We start from the raw sequence: 11,249 nt of genomic DNA, 5'->3' as shown, positions 1-11,249 counted from the left end.
TGTCCGTATAAAACCTTCAGCCAGTCTCCAGTCCGGGAGACAGGTTGTTTTGGAGGAGCTCATTCCCCCTCTGTCTCCTGTGTGTCGATATACAATAAAACCCTCCTGCTGCTCACCTCGCCCCATCTCAGTATTGGCTTTTGCGGCAGGTGGCTCAGATCCATGATTTGCGGTAACAATATTACATCAGCTTTTGTATTATTTTCTTTGATTTCAATATTGTAGCTCAAAATTCATCCTTCACATGAAGTCACGGTGGTCTTTCTTAAAAATAAAAAGAAAAAAAGAAGGCTATTTTTCTCTCCTGGTTAAACACTTCTGGTGATTTAAAAAAAAAAATATCCAACCTTGTTTCTCTAGCTAACAATGTTTTTGTCTGTCTGTTGCCTTTCTCTTTGACTTCTTCTGACACCGTATCTTGCCTTGGCCACAATTATTTAACCTCTCTGGATTTCTGTTGCTTTCCTAATAGGCAAAGCTTTTCCTCAAGTTAGTGTCTTTGAGCTAGATGTTGTTGCTGCCTGTAATGTTCTTTCCACCGATTTTGCATGCTGGTTCCCATGAGCCATGTGATATGAACTAGTCCCTTTCTAGTATCACTTGATTTCAAGTCTCTGCATAGCATACTACAAGTTGATATTTTCTTATTTATCTATTTATTTACCTATCTATTCATTTATTTTCTCACACAATTAAAATTAGTGTCTATTGCATAAAAGTCTTCAGGAGATAACTTTTGAATAATTCATGAATAAATGAGAAAATAATTCAAAAGAAAGCACTTGAAATCACTATTCTAACCTTGACAAGACCTCACAAGTAGTTCTTTCACTACTGTTTACCAAAGTATAAGGAAATTTTCACATTTTATTAACAATCCTCTCTGTAGTTTACAGTATTATTATACCACCAACTGAGTTGAAGGGCATGCAATGGAAGTATAGTGATATTATCATGTGATCATTAAATTATATTTTCTTGAAATAGCTGGTCTTCACATATACACATAATGAATTAATATAATACAGTGATTTAATAATCATTCATAATATAAAATTCATAATTTCTGTTTTAAAATCAGAAAAATATGTTTTGGGCTTCATTGTTCAGGAAAAGTTTTTTTTTGCTAAAAAGAGAGAAAGGCAGGAAGAACAAAAGAAAGAAAGCAGAAACAAAGCAGCCAGAAAGAAAGAAAAAGCTATGGATTGAATCATATCCCCGTAAAATATGTGTTGTAAATCTTAACCTATATGCCTGTGGTTATAATCAAATTTGGGAATGGGTTGTCGTTTGTCATGTTAATGAGGCAGGATTATTGTGAGGTGGGTTTTGAGTCAATCTCTTGCAAGACATAAAAACAGCAGATTAGGACAAGCAAGAAACCTGAGATGTGGGAAGAGAGAGGCCAAGCCACATGAAGAACGTCCAGGAGCGGACGCTGAAAGAGACAAGGATGATCCTCCAGAGCCAACTGAGAGAGAAAGCCTTCGCCTAGAGCTGACACCCTGAATTCAGACTTCTAGTCTCTCAAACTGTGAGAAAATAAATTTCGGTTTTTTAATGCCATCCACTTGCGGTATTCCTGTTATAGCAGCACGAGATAACTAAGACAGAAAGATAACTGACAAATTGTAGTCAAGGAATGGTATAGATCTGGCCTAACTAAGATGAAGAACTGATGGAAGAACCCCCAGGGACATTATATAGACACAGCTTATTGTGTATGTTCCACTGCCAAACTCTCAGGATGTTCTGGGAAATCCACACAAAATGGAAATTGTTTTCTTTGTCACCCTATGTTTGCTACTCAAGCAAAGAATACCCAGATTTACCTCCCCTTAGCTAATAGCTAGTAGGTTTTCCCAAATTTATACAACTAAGATACAATGTATCCAGACTGGTTGGCTTTCTTCCCCTCTTTTTTATAAATCCTGCTCTGCCTCTTTGTTCCTTGAATTAGCCTGCTAGTTTCCTGCCTCTCCTGTGAAAACCAATTTGCATACACACTAAGTAACTAACAGTTTTTACTTATTCTTGACTTACTCTTCTGAAAGTTTTACTTTTTAATGCCTCTGGGTTTCTAAGAATTCACATTTTTTAGAAGAAAGTGTTAAAAAAAAAAAAAGAGAAAAAGGTAAAAAACCAATCAATCAGTCCCATTAAGATGTATACCATTTCCAGACCTCTTTGCTGATTTTGCTTTCCACAGCACCTTCTGCTCCAACTGGAGTAAGAAGACAGACGACCTTGGCTCTGACTCTTCTCTGCCTTCTCCTTCTGATTGGATTGAAAATAGGAAGCGTATGTATGTATTACCCCAGCAACTAGAATTACATGAGTTTCATAACTAAAATTTTCTTTTTAAAATGAGGCCTTGGAAGGATTATATGTCATATGCCCAGAAAGAGCACTGACAACATGGTACTTATGACATATTGCTTAGTCTCTTTCTCTCATTCTTGTGGAACAACTGTTTTCCTACTCCTTGAATCTTCTCAAATACTATTTCTGAAAAAAGGAGGTGGTGGTCCTTTTGAGGGAAAAAAATATTTGATTAATTTTTTTTATCTGAAGTTTACATAATCTCAAAGATAGAAATGGGAAACTTGAATAAACTGCAAAATTTCAAAGAAGAATTTCAGAGAAATATTTCTCTACTTGTGATGAGCTACAAGAATATCTCCAAGGAGAACATGATCCTCTCCATCACACTGCAAAATATAGCCACTGAATTATGTCATGAGCTGTACAAAACCCAAAAAGGTAGTCTTGTATTCCTCTCTGAGTTATTAGACAATGAACTAACTCTTAGAGTTACTTGAGAATCATTTTACCAATAGCTAGGGACTGTTTCTGATAAAACCATTATTTCAATGAGGGAATTAAATATGGTTGACAGAGGACTCATTGATATTACCATGCACTTAAAAGAAAACCAGAAGATTGAAAAGGTATTATATGTCATATAATATGGTTATATTATATGGTGATAGGTAACCAATTGCTGTCGAGTCAGTTCTACTCATGGAGGCTCCATGTGTGTCAGAGTAGAAATGTTCTCTGTATGATTTTCAATGGCTAGTTTTTTGGAAATAGATCACTAGTACTTTTTTCCAAGGTGCTTCTGGGTGGACTTGAACTTCCAACCTTTCTGTTAGCAGCCAAGCCTATTCAGCATTTACAACACACAGGGACTCCTTAATATAAGATCAAGATCTAGAATATAGAATTAATTTTCTTCTCTTTTGATGTAAAAAGAAGAAATACAAATGAATTGAATCAGTTTAATTCAGGTAAAGGGAATGATGACGGAGAGTAACAATACAGATGAAAGAAAACTATGTTCTTCTTCCAGAGCACAAATGTAAACCTTGTCCAGAGAAATGGATGTGGCATGATGACACCTGTTATGGCTTATTTCATGAGACTGAAACATGGCAAAACACTGAAATGAGGTGTTCTGCTTGGAACACCAGTCTGTTGAAGATTAAGTCCAACAGTGTTTTGGTAAGGCCCCATGGTTCTGTGCCTGTGAGGAAGACATCCCTTTTTAATCGAAGAATAGAAAGCAGTAGGATGTTTGGAGAGAAAGCTACATTAACCCTGACATGATTCTGCCTTATTTTAGTTGAGATATCAAGTGACTTACCTTCAGGTATCATAGCCAAGACAGGTCATTATTAACCTTTAGCCTAGGACGTTAGGATCGTTGGGGTCTTTAGAAACTGATGGGTATATGGGTAGATACAGCATACCCAGAATGCTCGGGTCTTATTATTTCCAAACTGGAACTCTGAAATCAAATCTCAGAACACAGCTTCTGAACATTTATATAAAAACAGAGAATCTGGAGATTATTTCTGAGGGTTACTAATTCCATAAAATCTACACGGGGAAATTCCTTGTTTTCACCATTTTGGATTTCTTTTTCTTTTTTTTTTTAATTAAGAGAGAAAGCTAAGATATCCTAGGATAGCAGATGGTTTTGATGAAATATGTATTGTTAGTCACCATTTACTTGGTTCTGCTTTGTGGCCACCTTATGAATAACAGAATGAAGTGATGCCTAATCCTGAGCCATCTCTGTGATCCATGGAATTTTGAGTCCATTGTCATGGCTACTATATCAATTCATCTCATTAAGGGTTTTCTTCATTTTTGCTGACCCTTTACTTTACCAAACATAATCAATCTTAGAAAAAATACTATCAGAATGCTGCTTAGAAGCCAGGATGACAAGGCTTTGGCTCTTTTACATTGGACACATTATCAGGAAAGACCAATGCCTAGGAAACATCATCAAAATATGTAAAAATGAATACTGAGATGGGATGGCAAAGTCAAAAACCAAGCATATATATGGCACTGAGTCCTTGGGTCCCAGGAAAAATGAGTTCTCTATTAGGTTTATTCTTTTTCTTTATTGAATATTTTTTCTCATATCTAAATAATCTCTCCATGCTTTTGTATTACTCTGTTTATGATGTCGCAGAAAATAATCATATATTTATTCTTTAAGCAAAAGTACATTTTCCTAATAGTCTCTGTCTGCTTCCCTACTGTAAGAATCTTTGTCAATCTTTATAGAAGAGCAGGCAATCAATCTATTTTTCTTCTGATCATTCTCAGATGACACATTCATAGTTGCTCATTAAAAAAAAAAAAGAAAAAGCCTAGAATAAGAAAAAAAAATTACTTCAACTGCGTTGGACTGATTCCAGATTCTGTTCTTATAACCACTCTCATCTGACTTTGCTGCGTTTTTCACCTATTCTTTTTCTGTTTCTGTTAACTTTACAGTCGTCAACTACCTCCTTTGGCCTGGACTGAACGTTTACTACTCAAATATTTGAATCCTGGAACTTGTGAACTTCATTGGCCCTAACTGAAAGTTATGCATGGAAAGGTAGATCTTCTCTTCGTGTGAGACAGTACTGCATGTGATATTGTACAAATGCTGGAGGAAATCTTATAGTAAGGAGTGCTGCGATGTAAGATCTAAAATTAATGTTCAATATTATGTGCTGCCTTGGTATTTCAGGTGGTGAAGGAGTGAAGGGCTCAGATGGCCTAACTGCAAGTTCCCCACCCCTACAGATAAGGTCCACTAGCCAAAGGACCCTCCTTGTCACATGGACTAAATTCAGCTCCTGCTTATCCCTGAGTAGTAGGCTAGGTATCCATTTAAGTTAAGTCATTGAATTATTGAAACAAGCCAATCACTTCCTCCCACGGGAACCAAGGGGCACCCCATCCTCTTGATAATACAGAGCCTGCCTCCAGAGCCCCTGTTTGTTCACACTGTTTCCGAGCACAACCCCTGTGTAGCTCTTCATGGCATGTGGTGTCCTCTCTCCCTGAGCTGAGTACATGTGACTAACAAACTGCTGCCGATCTCATCTGTGCAGTGTTGTGTGCTATGTGTTCAGCCGTTGCCATCAGCCTAGAGCAGGAATCCCTCCTTCACAATTGGGGTGATGAGGAGGCCATCAAAACAAGCACTTTCTTTCCCTTTCCTATGATGGCACTGAAAAGTATTAATACAATGTTACCTAAAATATGTTACATTAAAATGTTACCTTAAAATAGTGGTTTGTGAAAAAATTATGTAGCGAGGTGATGTGTAGAGATAGGAAAAAATTTTTAATCAGACCATCTCTATTTCTGGTAGGAATTTATAAAGTCCCTGAGGTTTTGTTACTTTTGGCTGGGATTATCTCCCAGACAAAAATCAAAGCAACAATGAATACTTGGATGAGAAAATTATCAATTCGGACTGGTAAGCTCACATTCTTGCTGAATTTTTTATAGTTGGATTTGAGTAGAGTTATTTCCCTTTGGAGCATTTAGATTCCAATTAAAATCAGCTTCACTAAAAATTCCACGCTTAAAAAATGCTTTTCTACCAGGCTTCTCTGATGTTTAAAAATGCAAAAAGTTGCAACAAATGTCATGTCATTATTTTGACAAATACTCACTAACTTATACTAGCCACATATGATAGAATTTCAGTGAATAATCCTTTTGTCTAAGAAAATTATAGAGGTCAACAAAATTCACTGTACTCTAACATATACTAAAAATGGTACTAAGAGCAAGAGATACAAATACAAGTGAAAGATAAGTACTTCTCTTAAGTTGCTTAGTTATTAACTGTATGTGTAGACTGATTAAACAAATCTAGAGATAAACAGAATATAATGTGACAAATGTTCAGTAAAAATATATAGAATAACCAAAAATAAATTTTAGCTTTGAAATTTGTGTTATAACTGACATTTGAAATGGGCATTTTTGAGTGAAAAAATGTAGAGACAGCCTAAAAGTGCATTTCAAGTCAAGAGAATAAAGTGAACTTAACATGGTATATTACATGCATAGGATGTATATAATATTTTCTTGTATAATATATTGAGGAATATGTTTATGCATATGCTATTATTAGTGGACTTTTATATTGTATTTGTCCAGCTTGTACTGGGAAAGAAACGTCATTGCTTTACATAAACAGGGCACTAAAGTTCCATTATATTTTATAATCCCTGATATTTGGGAAGAAGATAGGGTGAGACTGCAGAAAGAAAGCAGAGCCTCAAAGTGCTGAATACTGTCGGAAGCCCAAGAGTGAACACAGATCTGTTAGTTAGCACACATCAAGCAGGAGAGAACTTAGGGGCATCTGTGTGTGGTGCTGCCACACTGAGTCTGAGCACTGATTCCTGCATCCTCACCGCAGAGGGCCAGGAACAAATACAAGCTTTGTTGTTTTGCTTTGTTTGTTTCCTTCAGATAGAAATAGTGGGTTTAGGATTTGGGGTCAGAAAAAAGGTGGCACTATCTTTGGTGGTTGGCAGTGAGAGGACAGAATGGGGATAAAAGATGTAAAAATGGAGGGAGGAAGGATATATATACTGTAAAGGTAATATTTGGAGTAAAGAATGAGAGGTAAAAGTAGTGTACGTGTCAGGGAAGAGTATAGATGGAATCTTGTCTTGAGATAATAGAATATATATGGGCTTCTTGGAAGGTAATCTGTAATAGGATGGAGAACACAGTAGATATTTCAAATTACCAAGAAGTAATGATGAAATTAAAAAAAAAAAAAAAAACTGTTGCCATGGGGTCAGTTCCAACTCATGGAGACCCTGGTGGCACAAAAGGTTAATAAGCTTGGCTGCTAACTGAAAGCTTGGAGGTTTGAGTCCCCCAGAGATGTCTCAGAAGGAAGGTCTGTTAATCTACTTCCAAAAAATTAATCATTCAAACACCTATGGAGTATAGTTCTACTTGGTCACACATGGGTCATCATGAGTTGGCATTAACTAGAGGACAAATTTTTTGTACGTACATAATGAAATAAAAAGGTAGATAAATCATAAAAAATAAGAAAAATAAAAATGAAGAAAATACAGTGTGAAATAAGTAGTAAACGTGGAGCAGGATGAAAGAATAAAATTAATAAGTCAATATAACTTAAGGAAGAGACCTGAACCCTTTAGAGAAATATTAAAACAATCAAATGTTCTTAATAAGTAAATTCAATTATAAGTTGTTTCTAAAACATGGGGGTTAAGGAAAGGTATAAAAAATAAAAGAATACAAATACATATCAGGAAATGCAAATAAATAGAAAGCAATGTTATTGTAATAATGATATTGTAATATTAATATCATTAATGGAATGTAAAGTTAAAAGCCAAATTTAAGACAGAGATATGTGATGACAAAAGGCTTGGTTTATGAGAAAGATAATAGTCTTAGCATATGTATACCTAACTATGTAGATTCTACCTAAGAAAACAAAACAATTTAGTAATTCAAAAACTGAATAAATGCAATTATAAAAATAGATTTTACATTCCTCTTAGAGTGGGACAGGTTTTAAAGATTAAAAAATGGAGCTAAGAAATATTATGAAAATAATTATTTACTTAAATATAAAAGCAAATATGCAACATATGAGCTAAGATATAGATAGGTATACAGATAGGTATCTAGTTTCCAATGTATTTTCTTCAAAGATAAGTTATAAAATTTTTCAGAAAACAAACTTCAATAAGTTCTAAATTTTAAGACTATTTTCTACTGATAATATCAAATGAAAATTATAAAAAGGGAAGATCTGAACTTGAATTTAAAACATTATTGTCCAAAAATAAATTCTAGACCAAAAATAAATCAAAAGTAAAATGCAAATTTGTTAGAAAAATATTTCATAACAAAACTATGAGAAACAGCAGAAAACTATACTCAGAGGAAAAGTAACAGTTTTTAATGAGTCTATTATTAAAAATGAAAGACTTAAATAAAAGAGCACATAAAAGTATGTATTAATTAGTTCCAGACTAAGGCAGACCGGGAAGAGGTACCTAGTGATCTACTTCCAAAAATTAGCCAAAGAAAACCCTATGGATCACCATGATAGTCTGATCTCGTTGTGCATTGGGTCACCATGACTTAGAGGTCAACTAGATGGCAGCTAAGAACAAAAAGAACCATGAATGCTGAAGAGAATAGAAAAATTTTAAGGGAAACCATATGCATTTAAAATTGATCAGTAAAATGACAGAGATATACAATAAATACCATCAGAACAACTAGTTATGAATTTGAAAAAAAGTCTACAACCACCACACAATGACAAAATTACAGATGCATTGTTGTTAGTTGTTGTGGAGTTGGTTCCGAAACAAGGTGACCTTGAGTATAACAGAGCAAAACATTGCCAGGTCCTGCGCCATCTTCATAATCATGCTATATTTGAGTCTGTTGTTGCAGCTATTTTGTTAATCCATCTCATTGAGGGATTCCCTTGTTTTCATTGGCCTTTATTTACCAAGCATGATGTCCTTTTCTAGCAATTGCTCTTTCCTGATAACTTGTCCAAAGTAAGAAAGCTGAAGTCTTGTCATCCTCACTTCTAAGGAGTATTCTGCTTCTACTTTTAAGACCAGTTTGTTTCTTCTCCTGCTGCCTGGTCTCTGCTGCCATCAGTGTTACCGCTCACTCTTTGCCTTGGTCTCCTGGTTCCCGGAGCTTCTCAGCACAGGAGATCCCAGGTCCAATGGAAGTGCTGGCTCTTTTTTATTGGTGGTGTTAGGATCCTCTCTTATGCCTCTGGGGTGGCTCATTTCAAGCCCAGTGGGATGGCAAAACTGACCAATCCCTTTGGTAGACCACAATTATCCTTTCATACAGCCCAGCCTGATCACATGAGTGGGAGTTACAAGACCATGGCTAGAAAGGCCACACAAAAGTGATCCATTGCACTGCAAGGTATAACAATTTTCTGAATATACCTTTTTGTATAGTTTTGACTTTTATAACTATCTTATACGTCAGATTAAAAAAATACATAATGATTTCAAAAAGAAGGCAAAACCCCTCATATTCAGTATTTTGATTATATACACTCAAACCAAAGACAAAAAATATTATAAACAAATACTGAATTATGCTTATAAGTTAACTTTTCACAGTGACATGGATTAGAATATAATTTTGAGAACTAAGGTCTATCTGACCCAAGCCATGGTATTTTCAATCACCTCATATGCTTGCAAAAGTTTGACAGTGAACAGAGAAAACAGAGGAAGAACTGACTCCTTTAAATTATGGTGTTGGCAAAGAATATTGAATGTACCATGGACTACAAGAAGAATGACCAAATCTGTCTTGGAAGAGATACAGCCAGAATGCTCCTTGGAAGCAAGGATGGCGAGACTTCATCTTGTGTACTTTGAACATGTTACCAGGAGGGACCAGTCCCTGGAGAAGGACATCGTGCCTGGTAAAGTAGTGGGCCACTGAAAAAGAGGAAGATCCTCAATGAGATGGATTGACATAGTGTCTGCAATGGGCTCAAGCAGAGCAAGGATTGTGAGGATGGCGCAGGACGGGTCGGTTTTCCCTCCTGTTGCACTTGAGTCCTGTTAGTCCAAACCAACTCAACGGCACCTAACAACAACAGCATGGATTAGAAATTCTCAAAATATTTAATGTGAGTTCTTGTTGTTGTTAGGTGCCATCGAGTCAATTCCGACTCATAGCGACCCTATGTGCAACAGAAAGAAACACCGCCTGGCCCTTCGTCATCCTGACAATTGTTGTTATGCTTGAGCCGATTGTTGTAGTTCCTGTGTTAATCCATTTCATTGAGGGCCTTCCTCTTTTTTGCTGACCCTCTTCTTTATGAAGCACGATGTCCTTCTCCAGGGTCTGGTTCCTCCTGATAATGTGTTCAATGCATGTGGGAAAAAGTTTTGCCATCCTTGCTTCTAATGAGCATTCTGGCTGTACTTCTTCCAAGACACATTTGTTTGTTCTTTTGGCAGCCCATGATATATTCAATATATCAGTTTTTCTTCTGTCTTCCTTATTCTTTTTCCAGCTTTCACATGCATTTGAGGTGATCGAAAATACCAGGCTTGGGTCAGGTGCTCTTAGTCCTTAAAGTGACATCTTTGCTTTTTAACACTTCAAAGAGATCTTTTGCAGCAGATTTGGCCAATGCAATGCATCATGTGAATTCTAGGATTGAGCAAATGGGTGAATAAGTAAATTTATTTTGGAAAATAAGAGCCAAGTTTTTTTCTGTCACAGAAAAGAATTATGAATAAGGAAAGGAGAAAGGGTAGTGCAAACCCTCTGGTGTGAGATTTGCATGGTAGGCATGGTTTTAAATGTAGATACGTAGATAGATGATTGATTGATTGATAGATAGCACACACTACTAGAGGACTTTACTGTGATTCTTCCATTGTTGCTTCCCAGGGGCTCCATATAACCCCCCTTTTTGCCAGAAACACTTTGAGTATCATTGGATTTGCTGGATCATAAGTCCCACATATTAAAGAAGCTTGAACTGCAGGCTAGATATGCCGAAGCACCTTCTATTGCTCTTATTTTCATTGTAAATTACTGTCTATATTGGTGACTCTGTACTGTACTTGGATCAGATTAGCACACACAAATATGGTATATGTTACCTCTAAATCCAAAAAAAAAAAAATTGTGCTGTGCTGGTTTTTTTTGGAGATGATATCTTGACATGCTCCAGACCGCTGAATCCCCTAGGAACTTCACTGACATGGTAAACCCTTGAATTATTGTGGAGTTTATCTCTAACTTTCTATTTCACATAGGATTTACTAAGTCATGTGAAGTATTTGCTAATTCCAGCTCACCAAACCAATGTGGGGGTTTGTAAAATGTCAAGGTGATCTAGATCTCTGTGGGTTAAATTACTG

The 11,249-nt window shown here is 36.1% G+C and overlaps 1 pseudogene; it reads left to right on the top strand.

Annotated features, from left to right (window-relative positions):
* Nucleotides 1-5,783, top strand: part of LOC101360101 (C-type lectin domain family 12 member A-like) — a 6,847-nt pseudogene extending 1,064 nt beyond the window's left edge.
* The last annotated feature ends 5,466 nt before the right edge of the window (nt 5,784-11,249 follow it).

Source organism: Trichechus manatus, unplaced genomic scaffold, assembly GCF_000243295.1.
Source record: "Trichechus manatus latirostris isolate Lorelei unplaced genomic scaffold, TriManLat1.0 scaffold00195, whole genome shotgun sequence".
In the NCBI taxonomy this organism is placed as follows: domain Eukaryota; kingdom Metazoa; phylum Chordata; class Mammalia; order Sirenia; family Trichechidae; genus Trichechus; species Trichechus manatus.
The sequence above is the reverse complement of the archived record's forward strand: the minus strand, read 5'-3'. Positions and strand labels throughout refer to the sequence as shown.